The following is a 20,187-nucleotide window of genomic DNA, read 5'->3' on the forward strand; positions in this document are numbered from 1 at the left end:
TTCCAGCTTCTGCAACAAATGAGGCAAGGATTCTGTAGATAATAGCCCCCTTCACTGGGCAATTCAGGTTCATCACCAAAGCAGACTCACTCAGTGCACGGAAGAGGAGTATGATAGAGGTTTATAAAATCATGACAGGTGTGGAGAAAGTAAATAAGAAAGTGTTATTTACTCCTGTTCATAACACATGAACTAGGGGGGTCACCAAATGAAATTAATAGGCAGAAGGTTTAAAACAAACAAAAGGAACTATTTTTTCACACAACACACAGTCAACCTGTGGAACTCCTTGCCAGAGGATGTTGTGAAGGCCAAGACTATAATAGGGTTCAAAAAAGAATTAGATAAGCTCATGGAGGATAGGTCCATCGGTGGCTATTAGCCAGGATAGGCAGAGATGATGTCCCTAGCATCTGTCTGCCAGATGCTGGGAATGGGCGACAGGGTATGGATCACTTGATGTTACTGATGATCAGTTTATTCCCTCTGGGGCACCTGGCATTGACCACTGTCGGAAGACTGGGGACCTTTGGTTTGACCCCATATGGCCATTCTTATGAATAAGGCAGGGGTCCTATTTAAAAAATAGTGTGTGATTATGTAATTAAAGTCTGTTTTATAATGTATACACGGAAGGTGTACATGTGTGAGGGGGGAGAACAAGAGAGAGAGAGAGAGAATGATAGGCAACTTTAATTATGGCATTCCCTAACTTTTGAGTGCTTGATTTTGCAATCTTAATAATTTTCTATTAATATTGTTTTTGTGTGTGTGTGGAACTTCCTAGGTTTTAAAAGTGCAAACTGAAAAAACAGAAATTCCACTATGTGGTGACATATTGACACTCACATTGTTCATCAAAATTTCTCTTTATTGAATTCTAAGCTACCATCATAAGCTTGTGTTCATTAGACTTCGTTTTTCCGCTAATAGTGCATTCTAGATTTTGAACTCAGTTGTTTGAGACTGGCCACATTATGTGATGAAAGTAGATTATTATTATTAAGAACAACAACAAACAATATTATAGTAGCTCCAAAAGGCCAAGTAAGTTGGGGGCTCATAGTATTAGATGCTTCATAAACAAATAGGTTGAAATCCCATTGACTTTTGGGTATGTATCTATTCATTTACAAGGTACAAACTCTCACCTATAAATATATCATTAATTAAGAATATTACATCAATATAATGAATTGGACTGCAAACAGGAACTGTGTTTAAAATAAATAAAAATAGCAAACGATATAGGGAAAACTGTCAAAGAAGAATGAACAGTTCCATTTGTCATTTACTTTAACTTCCACCAACTGCTACAAGCTAATTTATGTTCCCCTTGTCTCCTAGAGGGCAGGTTAAAATATTATCCAAAATAAAAATATGGCTTTTAACTTCATTGACCTGATTCTGATTTCAACCCATTTTTGCTTTTAAATTGTGGCAGGCTTATTTCCTATCATGCTGATAGGAATCTTTAAACTAAAAGTGAAATTTTTAAATGGGACACTAAGCACAAGTCTAATGAGAAATAATATAAATTGCCAAAAGATTAGATTTTTATTTTCTTTGGAACCATGCCTTGCTCCCTGCTGATGCAAGATGTTTGTGCAGTACTTTGCGTATCTCAAGTGAACAAAAGCAGTAGCTGATTATTTAAGATAAGGAGTGCTGCACACCACACATCTGAGATTAGAAATTGGCCCAGACTGTTCAGTCCTACAATCAGGAGCCAACACAGCATAGTGAAATTATTGTAAAACCACAACAAATCTTTCATCCCAATGTGGTCAAAACTAATTTGTTCACAGGGGTGAAGAAAGCTTTTCTCTGTGAGATAGGATTAAAAACAACCAGATTATACATGGATGAATAGATAGAAACATGGATGGATGCTCAGATTCAACTGACTGCTTTATTGGCTGTACCAATTACTGAACAGTGACTAGTAAGGTTCTTTATAGCTTATTTAAAGGAGGATTATTGGAATCAGAAAATGGATAATTAACACAGTGCCAGATCTAATTAGATGAAAATATGTATTATACAAATATGAAAACAGTTCTGTATTCTTAGTGTCGGTCTGATTTTCAGAAGGGCTGAGCACCCATAGCTCCCAATGAAGTCATGGGAAGCTCAGGTGTTCAGCACTGCTGAAAATCAGGGCAATATTGTGCAAGTTTTTATAGGAAAGCCTGCATTAAGTCTGAGTAAAGGTGACTAAAAGTAATTTAATATCAATGCCTCCAATGGAATTTGTGCATTAGGATCTTTAGCAGGGGATCAAGTCATTCCTTAAGCATCAGTTTATTGTCATCATACGACATGATGATTATAGAGGCAAAAAGCATAATACAAAATCCCCATCCATTACAGGCATTAGTGGGTGAGATCATAGTAAGGTCTATACAAAACCACATGCTAAAACATGTAATCACTGCCAAGTGTACACAGCAATTCTTCTTTCTTCCTCTGAGCCTTTTCCATCCTGAACACTGAATGGCATTACTGTAGTAGCAGACAAAGGCGGGAAAATAGGTTTGGTTTCTTCTGACATAACTCTGCTAGGCTAAGATGTAAACTAGACATAGTTTTTAATTGGATCATAGGGCATAAGATTTTCAAAAGCATTCATTGGTCTAACTCCTCCTACAGAAGTCAGTGGTAAAGCTTCCTGTAACGAGGCCTTCGCTTGCCCTTGCACAAATCATTCAGAGATCTCTTTTAACTGCAATCACCAGTGCTTTTTTTATTAACAGTGTCAGCTCCCACCACCTTCTATTTACAGACAGTTATAAACCAGCAAACTGGGGGACAGCTAGCTTCTCCAGCCAGCATGGATGCACAACCTGTGACTCCTCCCTTTCCTTGCTTCCCCCCCCACCTTCTACCTTCCTGCCTGCCTGCCTGCCAGCCTTATATAGTCCCCTGGCTAATAAGGCCCGGAAGTACTTCTCTTCCACCAATTAGGCGTGGCATACTCAGCCAGCCCCTATTAATACTTCTTAATTGGAGCTGGGCTAACTGGGGTCTGGCTCAGGGCCTCCTGGCCAGCACTCTGTTATATTTCCATTTACTTCAGTGGGAGCAGAGTTCAGTTGAATGGTAACCACTTTTGAAACTCCCATTTGATCTGTAAGGGGCATATTCTTTCAGTCAGAGCCTGAGGGCCGGTCTTCACGTAGAATGAGGCGGCTTCATTACTGTAGAGCTTCAGTGAAGATGCTACTACACCGGCAAGAGACCTTTTCTGATCAGCACAGTTAACCCACCTGTGCGAGAAGCAGTAGCTATGATGAGGGAAGAAGCCCTCCCATCAACATAGCGCTGTCCACACTAAGGGTTAGGTTGGTATAACTGCGCCGCTCAAGGGTATGGATTTTTCACACCCCTGGGCAACGTAGTTATATCAATGTACGTTTATAGCAGGGGTAGGCAACCTATGGCACGCATGCCAAAGGCAGCACATGAGCTGATTTTCAGTGGCACTCACACTGCCCGGGTCCTGGCCACCGGTTCGGGGGACTCTGCATTTTAATTTCATTTTAAATGAAGCTTCTTAAACATTTTAAAAACCTTATTTACTTTACATACAACAATAGTTTAGTAACATATTATAGACTTATAGAAAGAGACCTTCTAAAAATGTTAAAATGTATTACTGGCACGCGAAACCTTAAATCAGAGTGAATAAATGAAGACTCGGCACACCACTTCTGAAAGGTAGCCAACCCCTGGTTTATAGTGTAGACCTGGCCTGAGTCTGTGAGTTGCCAAGCACCTTCAACCCCCCCTGAACTTAGTTGTGTAATGCACCTAGCAAGATCAGGGCCTCAATTTTCTAAAAATTAAAAATATAACATTCCTAACATTAATTTTTCACCATTCAGAAAAAATACCCAGTCCAAGATTGATAATCTCAATACCATCCCATAATTATCTCTTGTTTCCAGTGTTGTTGTAGCTGTGTTGGTCCCAAGATACACTGGTCCACAATTTTTGAGAAGTCGTCTGCTTCAGAGATAAAATGTGCTATTTATTATGTATTTTGATGTGCTGAATTCAAATATGACAATTAAAACAACTGATTGGCTACTGTTTCTAAGATATTTAAGTTTTTAAATTTTATGTCTATGTATATTGTGTAGATAGTAGAATTTTAATCATAAATTGTAAACCTAGGTCTTTTCATGTGTTTATGGTTGCTTTACATGATAATATTTCACCTGTCCTGTTTATGTAACACTTTAAAATCAGCAAAAGGGTTATATAAATAAAATTTATTATGAAACAAACAGCAAAAAGCTATTATGTACATAGTTTAGTCCTATTCAGTGTCTCCTCGGCGCTTCTTGGCTTGTCTCTTGTATTCATTAAATGGAGCATCTCTTGTCACTGTCCAGCAATAGTCTGCAACCATTGATGGGCTCCATTGGCCCTGATAACGTTTCTCCATTGTTGCAATGTCCTGGTGAAATTGCTCGCCGTGCTCGTCGCTCACTGCTCCGCAGTTCGGTGGGAAAAAAATCTAGATGAGAGTGCAAAAAATGTATCTTTAGTGACATGTTGCAACCAAGGCTTTTGTATGCCTTGAGGAGGTTTTCCACCAACAACCTGTAGTTGTCTGCCTTGTTGTTTCCGAGAAAATTTATTGCCACTAACTGGAAGGCTTTCCATGCCGTCTTTTCCTTGCCACGCAGTGCATGGTCAAATGCATCATCTCGAAGAAGTTCCCGAATCTGAGGACCAACAAAGACACCTTCCTTTATTTTAGTTTCACTTAACCTTGGAAATTTTCCACGGAGGTACCTGAAAGCTCCTTGTGTTTTGTCAATGGCCTTGACAAAGTTCTTCATCAGACCCAGCTTGATATGTAATGGTGGTAACAAAATCTTCCTTGATTCAACAAGTGGTGGATGCTGAACACTTTTCCTCCCAGGCTCCAATGACTGTCGGAGTGGCCAATCTTTCTTGATGTAGTGGGAATCTCTTGCACGACTATCCCATTCATAGAGAAAACAGCAGTACTTTGTGTATCCAGTCTGCAGACCAAGCAAGAGAGCAACAACCTTCAAATCGCCACAAAGCTGCCACTGATGTTGGTCATAGTTTATGCACCTCAAAAGTTGTTTCATGTTGTCATAGGTTTCCTTCATATGGACCGCATGACCAACTGGAATTGATGGCAAAACATTGCCATTATGCAGTAAAACAGCTTTAAGACTCGTCTTCGATGAATCAATGAACAGTCTCCACTCATCTGGATTGTGAACGATGTTGAGAGCTGCCATCACACCATCGACATTGTTGCAGGCTACAAGATCACCTTCCATGAAGAAAAATGGGACAAGATCCTTTTGACGGTCACGGAACATGGAAACCCTAACATCACCTGCCAGGAGATTCCACTGCTGTAGTCTGGAGCCCAACAGCTCTGCCTTACTCTTGGGTAGTTCCAAATCCCTGACAAGGTCATTCAGTTCACCTTGTGTTATGAGGTGTGGTTCAGAGGAGGAGGATGGGAGAAAATGTGGCTCCTGTGACATTGATGGTTCAGGACCAGAAGTTTCATCCTCTTCTCATCTGACTCAAGTGAGAATGATTCTGGTGCATCAGGAACCGGCAGTCCTTCTCCGTGGGGTACTGGGCGTATAGCTGATGGAATGTTTGGATAATGCACAGTCCACTTTTTCTTCTTTGACACACCTTTCCCAACTGGAGGCACCATGCAGAAGTAACAATTGCTGGTATGATCTGTTGGCTCTCTCCAAATCATTGGCACTGCAAAATGCAGAGATTTCCTTTTCCTGTTCAACCACTGGCGAAGATTTGTTGCACAAGTGTTGCAGCATATGTGTGGGGCCCACCTCTTGTCCTGATTTCCAATTTTGCAGCCAAAATAAAGGTGATAGGCTTTCTTAACCAGAGTGGTTATACTGTGCTTTTGTGATGCAAAAATCACTTCACCACAAACACAGCAGAAGTTATCTGCACTGTTCACACAAGTACGAGGCATCTCTGCTCACTTTGGCTAAACAGCAATGTGTCCCTTTGCAAAATCAAACACTGACAAATAAGAGAGCACGACACTGTATGATTTCTAGAGCTGATATAAGGCAATTTGTTCAGCAGAGTGATGTAAGCTTCGTTATGATTGCATCATCCATGACTTCTAGGAATAACATGATGCAATTCATATCCTGTATGACGCAATACCAGCTTCAGATTGCATCATTCATTGTTTTGCCTAAAAAGCAAGTATTGTCCAAACCCAGTCATAGATTTATTCATAGATCCAGTCAAAGATGTATTTTATTCATTTCTGGTTTAGATTGAGATCCCTTCCCTTTATAACTCACTTATCCTTCGCCATTCCCAAGTCAAGGGTCGTATATACTGACCCAATAGCATATCTTAAAAACTAGAGCCAATCAACAATTTTAAGCATCATTTTCGTTCTCAGTGACCCAGAATTAGTAAAGTTTGACTACATTTATTTCAGAAGCATTTTGGCTGTAGAGCTTATAACAATAATTCAATAAAAATGTGATTTACTCTTAATTTAAAAGCAGTGAGAAAAGATCAATTCATTTTAAATAACAGGGTTCTACGTTTAGCATTTAAAATGGTGTTAAATATAAAAAATGTGTTTTTAATTTATAAGCGGGGGGATCTCACTCAGAGGCTTGCTGTCTGGAAGGGGTTGCCAATACAAAAAGTTTGAGACCCACTGTGCTAAACAATCTGTACCACATTGTATTTAGCTATGAAAGTACCTTTCCCTGGCCCGAAGAAGAGCTCTGTGTAGGTCAAAAGCTTGTCTCTCTCACTAACAGAAGTTGGTCCAATAAAAGATATTACCTCACGCACCTTGCCTCTCATAAGTATCCATGTCCATTATGCAATGAATGGGCCAAATGCTGCAAACATGTATTCATGCGAGTAATTTTCCTCTCCTGAGTTCAATAAACTGATTACATGAGTAAAACTACTAACTTGCACATTCGCTGGATCTGACACTAAATTATCATTTAGTCACCATCATGTAAGGATGTTCATACCATTCAAAATATGCAAGTTGCAGTAGAAACTGGGACATTTGTCATCTATTGTCTAGGAGAAAAATTGTAAGAACTCTCATAATATATATTGATGAACATCAGTCATACAGCTTCTTATTTCCTACATCTGTTCAAGCCCATTGTTTAAAGCAGGTCTGTCTGAACTGGATTGTTCCTAATGTCAAGCAACAAAGAGAACATTTGCTATTATTCTGTTTTATGGCGCATTTCCCGATTTGTTCTAGAAAAATGTTATCGATCAACTCCCCCTTTTCCTTCTCAGGAAATCACAAAAACTAAATTAACATTAAAACTAATTGAAAATGTGGGGGGAGGGGGGTTTTGCAAAAGTTTTCACAGATATATCCTATTTTTCATCAAAAAATGTGGAAATTTAAAAAAAAATTAATACACTCTAACAATGATTAGTCCTTCATTAGTATTCAGAGTAGTGACTACACAGGGAAAATTGATAAGATCACGAGGAAACATAAGTGTATGAAAATAATCTCTATGAAAGAGATTTTACAAATATGGAAAGACTTTTCAGCGATGTTTCCATCACTTGATGCACTCCACTGTTAAATCTGAAAGAATTTAGGCATCCAAATGTAATAGAACAGGAAGTCTTTTCTTAGCATCCAGAGTGCAGCTAATAATTACTTTAATTATTGCCAAACGGTCACTCAACATTTAAGCTTTTATAGACGTTCTGTAACAGCTTCAAACACTTCAGAAATGGACAGAGTCAATGAAGGATGAAGCAAGAAAAGGGGATGTCTCAGAGGAGTGGTTCCTTCATGCAGTTTATACTGAGCGCATCCGCTGGAAAAAAACAGCTAAGCAAAGAAGCAATGAACTGTTTATAGGTAACAGTCACTAGGTTTTTGGCAAAGGGTCTAGGAAGTACTTACTTGACATTATATTACTGTGAAAAATATGGCTTTATGGTCCAGTGTGCGTGTGTGTGTGTGTGTGTGTGTGTACACACACACACACATTTTGTGTGTATTTATATATATATATATATAATCTCACAGGTAATATATCTATATCTATCTAGCTATCTATATATCAGTACGTATATATGTAGTGCCCCCTCTCCACCCAGTTACCTTTTTAATGCCAATTTGCTTACAGGTTTTGATGGACAGGTTTGAGTTTTTCTGGATCCCGCCACCCACTTAGCAGGTTGTATTTTTATTTTTTTCTATGAATTCATTTGGTCGTGCCTCCACCCCTCTCACTCCTTCCTGGCACGGTCACCAGGACAGCTTGGGAGGAAAACTCCAACCACAGGATAATTCCCACTTACTTGCCAGATAGTTGGAGACTTCCAAGAAATAACACAAACACATACAATATATTTAACACAATAATTATATTAAACAGGAGACAAATATAACATAACAGGGCAAAACACTATTTTTAGGGTTACCGGTGCCCACGCTGATAATACTTGTGACTTTTCCCAGTCACGTGACTCGATGTAGCAAATGTAAGATTAGTGTCCCGTTGGTACGCAGGGCCGGCTCCAGGCACCAACTTCTCAAGCAGGTGCTTGGGGCGGCCGCTCCGGAGAGGGGCGGCACGTCCAGGTATTTGGCGGCAATTCGGCGGATGGTCCCTCACTCCGCCTGGGAGTGAAGGACCTCCCGCCGAATTGCCGCTGCAGATCGCGATCGCGGCTTTTTTTAGATTGCGATCGCGGCTTTTTTTTCGTTCTGTTTTGGCTGCTTGGGGCGGCCAAAACCCTGGAGCCGGCCCTGTTGGTATGCATACTTTGTTGGAGCCCTTAATGACCTATGATCACAAAATTCTTCTCTGCAGTGGTTTAGCAGTGTGGCTGACTGGGTTCAGTACAGCCCAAAGGACTCACAAGTGGGAGAAGGTGATAAATCCCTTCACAGGTTTAATATGCAGCAGGTTATAAAATCCCCAAGCTGTTATTCTCTGGCATGAGGACACAGTTCAGGGAGTAGGGGGTCCCCAAAACAAATTCCCTGACTGACTAACTAAAAGATGGTGCACTCACAAACTCCATGAATGATCCTCAGGTTCAGAGATGACTCTGGACTCCTCGGTCACTGCAGAGGGGCTGATGTCTGCTGGCAGGAATCCTCTTCAGGCTGCTTCTGGTCCCAGGATTTCCCCTCACCACAAAGGGATGCAGGACTCAAGGTGCAGATTACACAGCTGTACAAAAATCCAAACTGTAGTCTCCTAGCCCAGCGTCCAGACACACACACAGTAGGCAGCAGCCCTGGACTAGCAGCCAGAGCAGAGCTGACCATGTGGTGACTGGTCTCCCCTAGGGAGCTGGAGGGCTAACTCAGCCTGGCTGGGGAAGTTTCCCAGCAAAACTCTACAAACTGGGAATCATCAGTGGAGAAGGAAAAGCCCAGCTGAGGGATCTTGCTTTTAGGTCTCTAGAGGCCAGTTCTCAAGGGGAACCCTGCATGCAGGCCTAGGACTCACCAGCTCCCCACACAGCCACTCCTGCGCTTGCCCTGGCTGGCTCCAGACTGACTCAAAAAATGGCTTTTCCCCTTTCCTGAACTCCCTGGGAAGGGCATCTCACTCCCTGTTGGTTGCTGCCTTGGCTTCCACTCCCTAGCAGGGTCAGTGTGCCTCTCCCTGAACTGCCAGCAGACAGAGCCCCAGGAATCTAGATAATTTCCTTGGGGGTTACATATAGAGATGCTTTCTTGAGCCTCGTTGTCACTTTCTAATAGTGACCTTAATTAAAATGTTCTCTGTGAGAAAAATACAGAGCTAAACAAAAGAAGCATTTTCTACTGCTATTGATGCTGCTTCTGTTATTCAGAAAGCAATCATCAACTCTTAACTGAAATATCTGGAGCAGGAGGAGAACACGGTTGACTGTAATTTGCTTTTATGGTTTATTCAGTAATTGACAGAACAGAATATAAACTTTCCAATTTGTAGATAGTTTTATGGCCTGGTCTATGCTATAGCTGTTTTATACTGGTATAAGTGGCTAGTCCCTCCTCCCCACTCCACCCTATGTGGACAAATCCCTGGGTGACATACACCTGCTACTCCACTCCCTATCCTGGCCATTCGTGAAGTGGGAATGGGCAGGGGAAGGTGGAGATGGCAGGGATGTCTTTATGCCCTGATGATCCCTGGCTACTGGAACACCCCCTTGAAGGCAGCTGGGCGTAAGCTTGAGCTACACTGTTGAGGCTGCTCTAACTTGTGATCAGGGGCGGCTCTAGCTTTTTTGCCGCCCCAAACATGGCAGGCAGGCTGCCTTCGGCTGCATGCCCGTGGGAGGTCTGCCGGTCCCACGGCTTCGTTGTACCCGCTGCCCAATTGCCGCCGAATCCGTGGGACCGGCGGACCTCCCGCAGGCATGCCGCTGAAGGCAGCCTGACTGCCACCCCCTCAGGGACTGGCAAGGCGCTCCTCGCAGTGTGCTGCCCCAGGCACGCGCTTGGAGCGTTGGTGCCTGGAACCGCTGCTGCTTTTGATGCCAGAGACCACGTGGTCACTAGCAGCTCAAGGATCAGGTTACTAAAACTCACTTTTGTCTTATTTGCTCTCCCACTTCCTGAGGTGGGAGAGCAAATACTTGAATACAACCAGGATTGGGGCCCTCCATCTCCACAAAGAATTACAAAAAAAGTAATTACTAATACAATGGGCAAACATCTCATCTATCCAACAGGTGCATATGATCAATAATAAGGTTAACTAAGCTGTCCTCTAAGAAACAAGTATCACATCATGCCAGGCTTTAACAGCTAAAAGAAAAAAAAGTCTAGATTTTATGGTACAGGAAACCATACCATTACATAACTAGATCTGTTTGTACCATCCAATTTTGCTTAATTATTTATAGAAAAAAAAATCCCATTTCAGCAGCTCCAGTTCCTCAATTACTCATATCACACACACAAAATTAAGAAGCCAAAAAGGTCTCAGTTTTCTTCCTAACCAATTCTACTTTCAGTTAACGCTATCATTCTGCTTGTATTTTTTCAAGTATATATTATAGAGTTGATTTCTTAAGTAATAATATTTTACAAAGTCAAAAACACAGAAACAGTCAAATCAATCATTTGAGATAATTGCTCAATGCCTAGGGAACACATGAATACATACTTTATTCTACTTAATTTAGACTTCATTCCATAAAATCTTATCCATAGTCTTTGGGGCATTGTAGTGATTGCAGCATTTAGCTGATGTGATTACAGTATGGTTCCTGGGTATCAGCTTCTTTCACATATCTAGTATGAAATATGCTAATATGCTGGAGAATTGGAAAAAGTAGACACCGAAGAAAAATTATTAAAAGATTTTTAAATTCAGATGCAGTTACTAATAGTTTCCTGTAAATCCCAGGCAGGCAATGAGAAACACACACTGAGGCTATGTCTACACTATCACTTATGTTGGTATACCTTATGTCGCTTCGGGTGTGAATAAGTCACCTCCCCTGAGTGACATAAATTACACCAATCTAAGTGCCAGTGTGGACAGAACTATGTCAATGGGAGAGTTTCTCTTGCCGACATAGTTACCATTGCTCGTTGCGGGTGGATTAAGTAAGTTGACAGGAAAGCTCTCTAGTGTAGCCATAGTCTCACTCCTCCATTCCACCCCCTCCACCTAAAAACCACACACTCAGGACTGTGTCTCTTACCACAAATGCCTCTGTGATAACTTCATCCATGAAGTCTTTTTCTCCACCTCATAACCGAGTTCTGATAAAAGATGACCTCAGCTTGATAGAATGGGTTTGTCACTGCACCATTAATTAGAACAGTGAGAAGCCAGAGCATGTATCTGAACAAAACAAGCTCTGTTTAAGATGGGGAATTGCAGTATCCTGACACCCATCTTGAACTGTATTCATAATGGAAAAAGGCTGAAACTTGGAAAAAACTATGATCATATTGCACCCTTTAAATAATCAGGCCATTTGTATTAAGCTCTTTCCACATTTCTATTTTTCTTGCTGGATAAGGGCCCAATCGTGCACATATTTACCACTGGGTGCAGCACTTACTTCCATGAGTTGGCCCTCTGAAGACAATGGGATTACACCTGAATGCCCAGAATAAGTACTTTCAGAACTGAAACCTAAATTTTGATGGGACCTAAAAAAAATCATGCAAAATGATACACAAACATATGAAGTAAATTTTTAACTGTACAGCAGTGTTTTAGGAATATGCTCATTAGTAAACAAAATAAACGTACCCATGAAATAGTAAACATTTTAAATTTTAACTATAAAATATTATTCTAGTAGCTTCAGAATCTTAAACAAACAACTGAGTTACAACTGTGAGGGGTTCTATTGCCTCAAATGACTTTTTTTTTTTAAAGAAAAAAAATTATGCCCTACAGTTTCAAGTGCCATGAACAACAATCCAACACAAAACTGAGAAGCTACTGGAGCTATGTAGAACTTACAAAACAGAAAACTTATGGAACAGAAAGTGATGACAGGAAAACCATAGAGGGGGAAACCTTGAGAATAATTAGCAACAAGTAAAAAAAATTGTTTCCTAATAACAAAGCAATTATGAATGTACCTCTCAAACTGTGAAAGTCCAAATATGAAAGATGGTGGGACAAAATCCAAAATGAAAGACAGGGAAAAATACTACAAGAAAAGGCAAATTCTGTTTGATTAACTCCTTTGCTAGAAATGACCTTGTCTGTTACTAAAGCTGTCACAAATTCATAATTGGTATTTTTTTTGAGAGAGAGAGAGAGAGAGTAGTTTGATTAGTTGGATGCTCAATTTCTGTCCTTAAGTTTTATCAGACACTGACTACAAATTGTGGTGCATAGTTTGTGCCAACAGCAGGTGCAAGTATTCTCATGTGCCCTATGATATAAAACAGTGGACCCCAACGTGGTGCCTGTGTGTACCATGGCGCCCACCAGGGCATTTATGTGTGCCCACCTAGTGCCCAGCAGGGGAGAGAAGCCACGGCCCCGTGCCTGCTGGGGACAGAGTACTCCGGGGTTGCAGGCTGCGGGCACCGGTGTTCTCTGTCCTCACAGCTTCTCTCCAGCTTCTCTCTGTGCTGCCCAGAATTGCCGCCAAAAAACAAACAAACAAAAAAAAAAACCACACCCCGACTCTGCAGAATGGACAGAATGCTGCCCTGTAGCATGTGCTGCCCCAGGCACGTGCTTGCTCCACCGGTGCCTGGAGCCGACCCTGTATGTGAGTAATTGTTGGCGCCCGCCACACTCTTCTGAAAACATGAATGTGCTACTGGCCACAAAAAGGTTGGAGACCACGGATCTAAAAGAACAAATGGAGACTCCCACTCTGTAATGGCATGATGCAGGGTGTGGCTCAGCAAGGGACACCAGTCTTGACTGAGGTCTGTGAAGAGCCTAGCTTGCTTAGCAGCACTTGAGTGGTAACATACTTCTAGTAGTAGCACCATAAGTACTGGAACATCATTCTGTCTTCTCCACACACAAAAAGTGCTGGAAAGGCATTTTGTAGAGTTCCAGTATGACTTGAACCCTATTGCTTAAATATTATTGTGGGCATGATCTGATTTTGACCTACTATCATTATACATTTTACTGGGTTGTCATTGCTAGATACCATTTTTTGTTCCCTTAGGAGACTTGGAGTCTAATGGCAAGAACCTACCAGGTCTGAATGCTTAAGTTGGGGGGTAGCCACTAGCCACTTCCCCCTCCCCCATCCCATTGATGCTTCTTTTGTAGCTAATCTTGGGGCAATGGGGTGGTTCACAAGTAGCAGTGATGGGAGGTTGGGGCTATTGTTCACCACGTCATGTTAAAGGCATATTGTATTCCCTTGTAATTTATTTTTGTGCTGCATAGATATTTCTAGTTAACTGTGTGGAAAAATTTTACAGCCCGTGCTTAACCAACTTTATTTTTTCTTTCAGATGTGAGGAATGGAGGAAATACTGATGGTGCGGCAGCCAGAGGAATAGCAAGTATGACTTTTTATTTATTCAGGTGTATTTATACAAAATCTTAAAATCTGAATGAGTAATTTGATGTATTTTCTATTTTTTCAGCAGTACTAAAATCTTTCACTCTGCTTGTTTCATTTTTTTGTAAAATAAAAGCCTTTATTTTTAGCAAAGTCCATGTAGTTTGTATAAAGGCAAATCTGTGCTATCTCAGCTATCTCAATGTGGTAGCTGTGATTAAATGCTGACATTATAAATCCAGCATTTACCCACAGTTACCAGACAGTGATCTATGGCCTGGTCCACACTAACCCCCCACTTCGGACTAAGGTACGCAAATTCAGCTACGTTAATAACATAGCTGAATTCGAAGTACCTTAGTCCGAATTTACCGCGGATCCAGACGCGGCAGACGGGCTCCCCCGTCGATGCCGCGTACTCCTCTCGCTGAGCTGGAGTACCGGTGTCGACGGCAAGCACTTCCGGGATCGATCCGGGATCGATTTATCGCGTCTAGACAAGACGCCATAAATCGATCCCAGAAGATCGATCGCTTACATCCAGGAAGTAAGTATAGACGTACCCTATGAGGCCCTGAGCCAATGAACATGCACATATTTATCTTTAATCACCTGAGCAATCCCATTATGTAACCAGATTCAACATCCTATGGAACCACTCATGTGAATAATGTAAGGCATGTGAGTAAGTGCCTGCAAGATTGGGGCCTGGCATTTATTGACAAATATTGACTCTTTAGTGGTACCAAAGTTAATAAAATGGCGGCAGGCACGTGAAATCAGCTATTTTAATTATCCATCCATTACTCATTTTATTTTAAGATATTTGTATGAATATGAATTTGGCAAACTTGCTAGATTTATGTACATATCAGTTCTTACTTGAGGGATTGTCCTATTCTCAACTAAAATTTCTGCTTTATGGTCCAATATTTCTGATGTCAATAATTCATAGTAAAAGGAAAGTAGAATTCTAAAAGATTGATGAATAAAAGATACTGAAATGAAAGCCATTCATCTTGCTAAGGGAACAGATGAGGACTATAGCAACTTGTGAACCTCTTTACAACATAACTTTTATGAGAGGCAATGTGACCTATTGGACTGGACTGTGAGTCAGGAGACTTGAGCTCTATTCTTGTGTCTGCTACAGGGAGCAAACACAAATCATATGTAATTTACAGTTTCCACAAACCATATTTGATGGGATAAGCAGAAAATCTTTATTCAAGGTATACTGTTCAACAGGTGTTTTAAAAATATTACTACCCTTCCTGACTGATGCTTTCATCCCTTAGTTTATTTATATAAAGTCTATTTTTGTAACTACTGTGGAACAAAAAAAATTAGCAGAAAGCATAGACCAGGTGTTGCCAATTCCTCTTCAGCTCAGAATTTTCCGTGGTGTTTGGGTGCATTCTACTTTTTGGCTACAGTTCCACATCGGGGGGGGGGGGAGGGGGAATCCAGCAAGCTTTTAAGGTAATATTTTCATGTTTAATAGAATAAGTTCAAAACACTTAAAGGGAGATAACAATCAGTTCAATCAAAAATGTATTGTTAAAAAATAAAATAAACAAAGATAATAAGAGGCTGCTTCCTGCACAAATCATCCCAGCTGAGACTTATTTTCACATGAATTAGCTGGTCAAGGCAGGGGTGTATAAAAGAGGCAACTCATAGATTTCAACAAAAGATGTAAATCCATAAATGGTCTCAATGCATACCCGATCAGAGCATAAATCTGGACATTAAACAAATATAGCATAAAGTGCTTATTCTGATATTGCTTTGGACTACATTAAAATGTGAAAGGAAATTAACATGGAAAGGGTATAAATGAAAGTGTTACAGGACTACTAGAGAGAATCTCGGTATTATGCTACCTAACCTCTCAACTTCCATGTACACATGCACATATATTATATTGGGTAGACGCTGAGTGTAAGTGAAAGTGACATTTCTGACTCATACACACAATGAGTACTTAGAAAGCTAGGAAACCTAAAGAAGTTTCAGTTAAAAGGTATCTTTCAAGAGAGAGTTGAGAAATTAGATATCCTTCCTCTAGCCAGCGGGAAAGCAGATACCTTTTAATTGAAACTTCTTTAGGTTTCCTAACTTTCTAAGTACTCATTGTGTGTATGAGTCAGAAACGTCACTTCCACTTACACACAGCATCCACCCAATACATACACACTTATCCCCACCCCAGTGACGCCAGGAGAGAATTTTCCCAAAGTATTAGTAATTAAGTTATCAAATCATTCCCTGCCTCTCAGCTGTATATGTAGAATTACACTGACTGTTTTGGATAGTATCTTGGCACTTCAATCCTTACTGCACACATGGTGGGAGGGAGAAAGATAAGCAACTCTGCTTTTAGTTATTTCAGCACTCACTCGGAGATAAGATCTTTGGCCCTTGTTTAGGGTAGGCTGGTTCAGAACAGTTGCAAATACACTGTTCCTGAGTTGTGTAGGCAAGAAAGGCATGTTAAAGATAAAGCTGAATCAATTTTAACAGTAGGTGCACAATACTAGCTTTCCCTGCTAATACACACTATCCTTATCTTAGGGTACGTCTATACTTACCTTCGGGTCCGGCAGTAAACAATTGATCTTCTGGGATCGATCCCGGAAGTGCTCGCCGTCGATGCCGGTACTCCTGCTCCGCGAGAGGAGTACGTGGAGTCGACGGGGGAGCCTGCCTGCCGCGTGTGGACCTGCGGTAAGTTCGAACTAAGATAGTTCGACTTCAGCTACATGAATAACGTAGCTGAAGTTGCGTATCTTAGTTTGAAGTGGGGGGTTAGTGTGGACCAGCCCTTAGCATGCTTTCTGCCTTGTTCCCTCTCCTCCAAACTTGCTCTCACCAGGCTTCTGTTCATGAGGGGAGGGAGGGAGACATTCAACTCCAGACCTGCTTCACCCTAATCCCACCTTTAGCTGCAATCACCACCTTCCATAGACACCCCCAGACTTGGCTCCTTTATTCCTTACATGGGGATAGGGTCACGTCCCAAACTAGTAGCTGTCTCTTTTACATGTGGATAACCCTTCCAATCCCCTGACCTGGCTCCCAGTTTGTGTATATCCAGACCCCTCACTGATTTCTATTCAAGTTATGGGGAAGCGAAGACCTTCCGGACACCCTCTCTTCTCTAACCCTTTTCCTTGAAGAATACAAACAAACAAAAGGGAAATCATGCCTCACCAATCGACTAGAATTCTTTGAGGGGGTCAACAAACGTGGACCAAGGGGATCCAGTGGATATAGTGTACTTAGATTTTCAGAAAGCCTTTGGCAAGATCCCTCACCAAAGGCTCTTACGCAAAGTAAGCTGCCACGGGATAAGAGAGAGGGTGCTCTCATGGATTGGTAACTGGTTAAAAGATAGGAAACAAAGGATAGGTATGAAGAGTCAGTTTTCAGAATGCAGAGAGGTAAATAGTGGTGTCCCCCAGGGGTCTGTCCTGGGACTAGACCTATTCAATATAAGCATAAATGATCTGGAAAAAGGGGTAAACAGTGAGGTGGCAACATTTGCAGATGTTACAAAATTACTAAAGATAGTTAAGACCCAGGCAGACTGCAAAGAGCTACAAAAGGGTCTCTCAAAACTGGGTGACTGGGCAACAAAATGGCAGATGAAATTCAGTGTTGATAAATGCAAAGTAATGCACATTGGAAAGCATAATCCCAACTATACATATAAAATGATGGGGTCTATATTAGCTGTTACCACGCAAGAAAGAGATCTTGGAGTCATTGTGGATAGTTCTCTGAAAACATCCACTCAATGTGCAGCAGCAGTCAAAAAAGCAAACAGAATGCTGGGAATAATTAAGAAAGGGACAGAAAATATCATGTTGCCTCTATATAAATCTCTGGTATGCCCACATCTTGAATACTGTGTGCAGATGTGGTTGACCCATCTCAAAAAAGATATATTGGAATTGGAAAAGGTTCAGAAAAGGGCAACAAAAATGATTAGGGGTATGGAACGGCTTCCATATGAGAAGAGAGTAATAAAACTGGGACTTTTCAGTTTGGAAAAGAGATGGGTAAGGGGAGATATGATTGAGGTCTATACAATCATGACTGGTGTAGAGAAAGTAGATAAGGAAGTGTTGTTTACTACTTCTGATAACACAAGAACTAGGGGTCACCAAATGAAATTAATAGGCAGCAGGTTTAAAACAAATAAAAGGAAGTATTTCTTCACACAATGCACAGTCAGCCTGTGGAACTCCTTGCCAGAGGATGTTGTGAAGGCCAAGACCATAACAGGGTTCAAAAAGAACCAGATACATTCATGGAGGATAGGTCCATCAATGGCTCTTAGTCAGGATGGGCAGGAATGGTGTCTCTAGCCTCTGTTTGCCAGAAGCTGGGAATGAGCGACAGGGGATGGATCACTTGATGATTACCTGTTCTGTTCATTCCCTCTGAGGCACCTGGAATTGGCCACTGTTGGAAGACAGGATACTGGGCTAGATGATCTGACCCAGTAGGGCCATTCTTATGTTCTTATGTTCAAATAATAAATATTTTTAAATAGCCAGTGGAAAGACTAACATGGTTCCCTACACTCCAATGACCACCACTACCTGTGATATCACATGACACACAGTTACTCTTCTCCCTACATCTAGTTCTATGGGCCTAACTGAAAACCCATTGAAGTCAACTGAAAGACTGAAGTCAATGGAAAGATGGCTACTGACATTAAAGGGCTTCAGATCAGACTCTACCACAGGTTGGGTGATATCAGCTGCAACACAGTGGTTCCATAATAGGACTAGGAGGGGATATATGGAACTACTGTAACTATAGTTTCCTTCAATGTATGTTTATTTTTAAAATATCTTTTCCACATCCTGTATAACATTAAAATTGATTAAGCTGTAGTTAAGGTTGTAGATTTATAGCATTTACTTAAAGGGATAAAAATTCTTAAGAGAATGTTGCAAGTCCCTCAAAAGGCACAAACATTAGAAAAACTGGAAATTCAATGAAGAGATTATACTTAAAAAAATAAATTGGAAAGCAAATATGCAGTTCTAAACACACATTTAAGGTCACCTAAATGACCTTGGTTCTGCTCCTGTATTACAATCTATAGAGCAATCAAAATCAGAAAACAATCCTATCCTAAACACCAGACATCTTCCTATGCATCCACAACTACAACTGAGAAGTGATCTAACTGAATTCTTGTTGAAAGGTTAATTATATATTTCTGAGGCGATTGAACCCCAATGTTTTTACTTCACTAGACCAAACTACTTCAGCCTTATTTAAGATGATATGAGGTTACTGTAAAAAGACAGACTTTTACATCTCTTCACTAAAAATGTCCTTATTTAAGCCAGCCATTCACTACAATTTCCCAAATGCATGTAGGGTTTCTATGGCAAAGAACATTGTCATCCTGTGAGATATAATGTATCTGGATCTCCCAATTTCCTAAATGCTGAATCAAAATTCAGATCGATTTTATGCCAACGTTCAGGGGACCAACTTACATATTGTTGACATATTGTACAAAAACAAAGCCAGGGAATCCAGAGTCTCTCAGCTACATAAATGTGATGGATTTAAGCCATCCTTATTAAAAACTCCATCATCATCATCATCACAACTCCCAGCTCTTTCATAGTGTTTTTCATCTGCAGATCTCAAAGCACTTTATAAGGGAGCTAATGATCATTAGTCTCATTTTTACAGATGTGGAAAGTAAGGCACAGAATGGGGATGTGACTTCCCCACAGCCACCCAGCAGTCTAGTGGCAGAGCCAGGAATAGGTCTTCTGAGTCCCCAGCCAGTGCCCTATAACTAGGCCACACTCCTCATAACATCACTCTCCTACGTGCAAGATGCAACAGGTGCATAGGGTAGAACAGAACAGAGTTCAGGCTATTGGGGATGATATTCCATGTGCATTTCTACACTTTAAAAGAGGTGGAAAGTGCACTTCCTTAACTTTGAATGAGGTGTTTTTTGTTTTGGTTTGTTTTTTATACTGATTTTTAAGAGCACCGTATGTTAATCAATGGTCCAGTTGCCCAAATTAAAGAAGAAATATTGAGCTCTTTGTATATCTCAAGCTGGCAGCCTTACACTGGGAAAAGAGACACTATTTCTCA

The 20,187-nt window shown here is 40.9% G+C and overlaps 1 protein-coding gene across 4 annotated transcripts in view; it reads right to left on the reverse strand.

Annotated features, from left to right (window-relative positions):
* Positions 1–20,187, reverse strand: part of ADGRG6 (adhesion G protein-coupled receptor G6) — a 155,431-nt gene that overhangs the window by 123,876 nt on the left and 11,368 nt on the right. The gene's annotated exons all lie outside the window — the stretch shown is intronic.

The sequence above is a fragment of the Trachemys scripta genome, chromosome 3 (genome assembly GCF_013100865.1).
Source record: "Trachemys scripta elegans isolate TJP31775 chromosome 3, CAS_Tse_1.0, whole genome shotgun sequence".
Classification (NCBI taxonomy): domain Eukaryota; kingdom Metazoa; phylum Chordata; order Testudines; family Emydidae; genus Trachemys; species Trachemys scripta.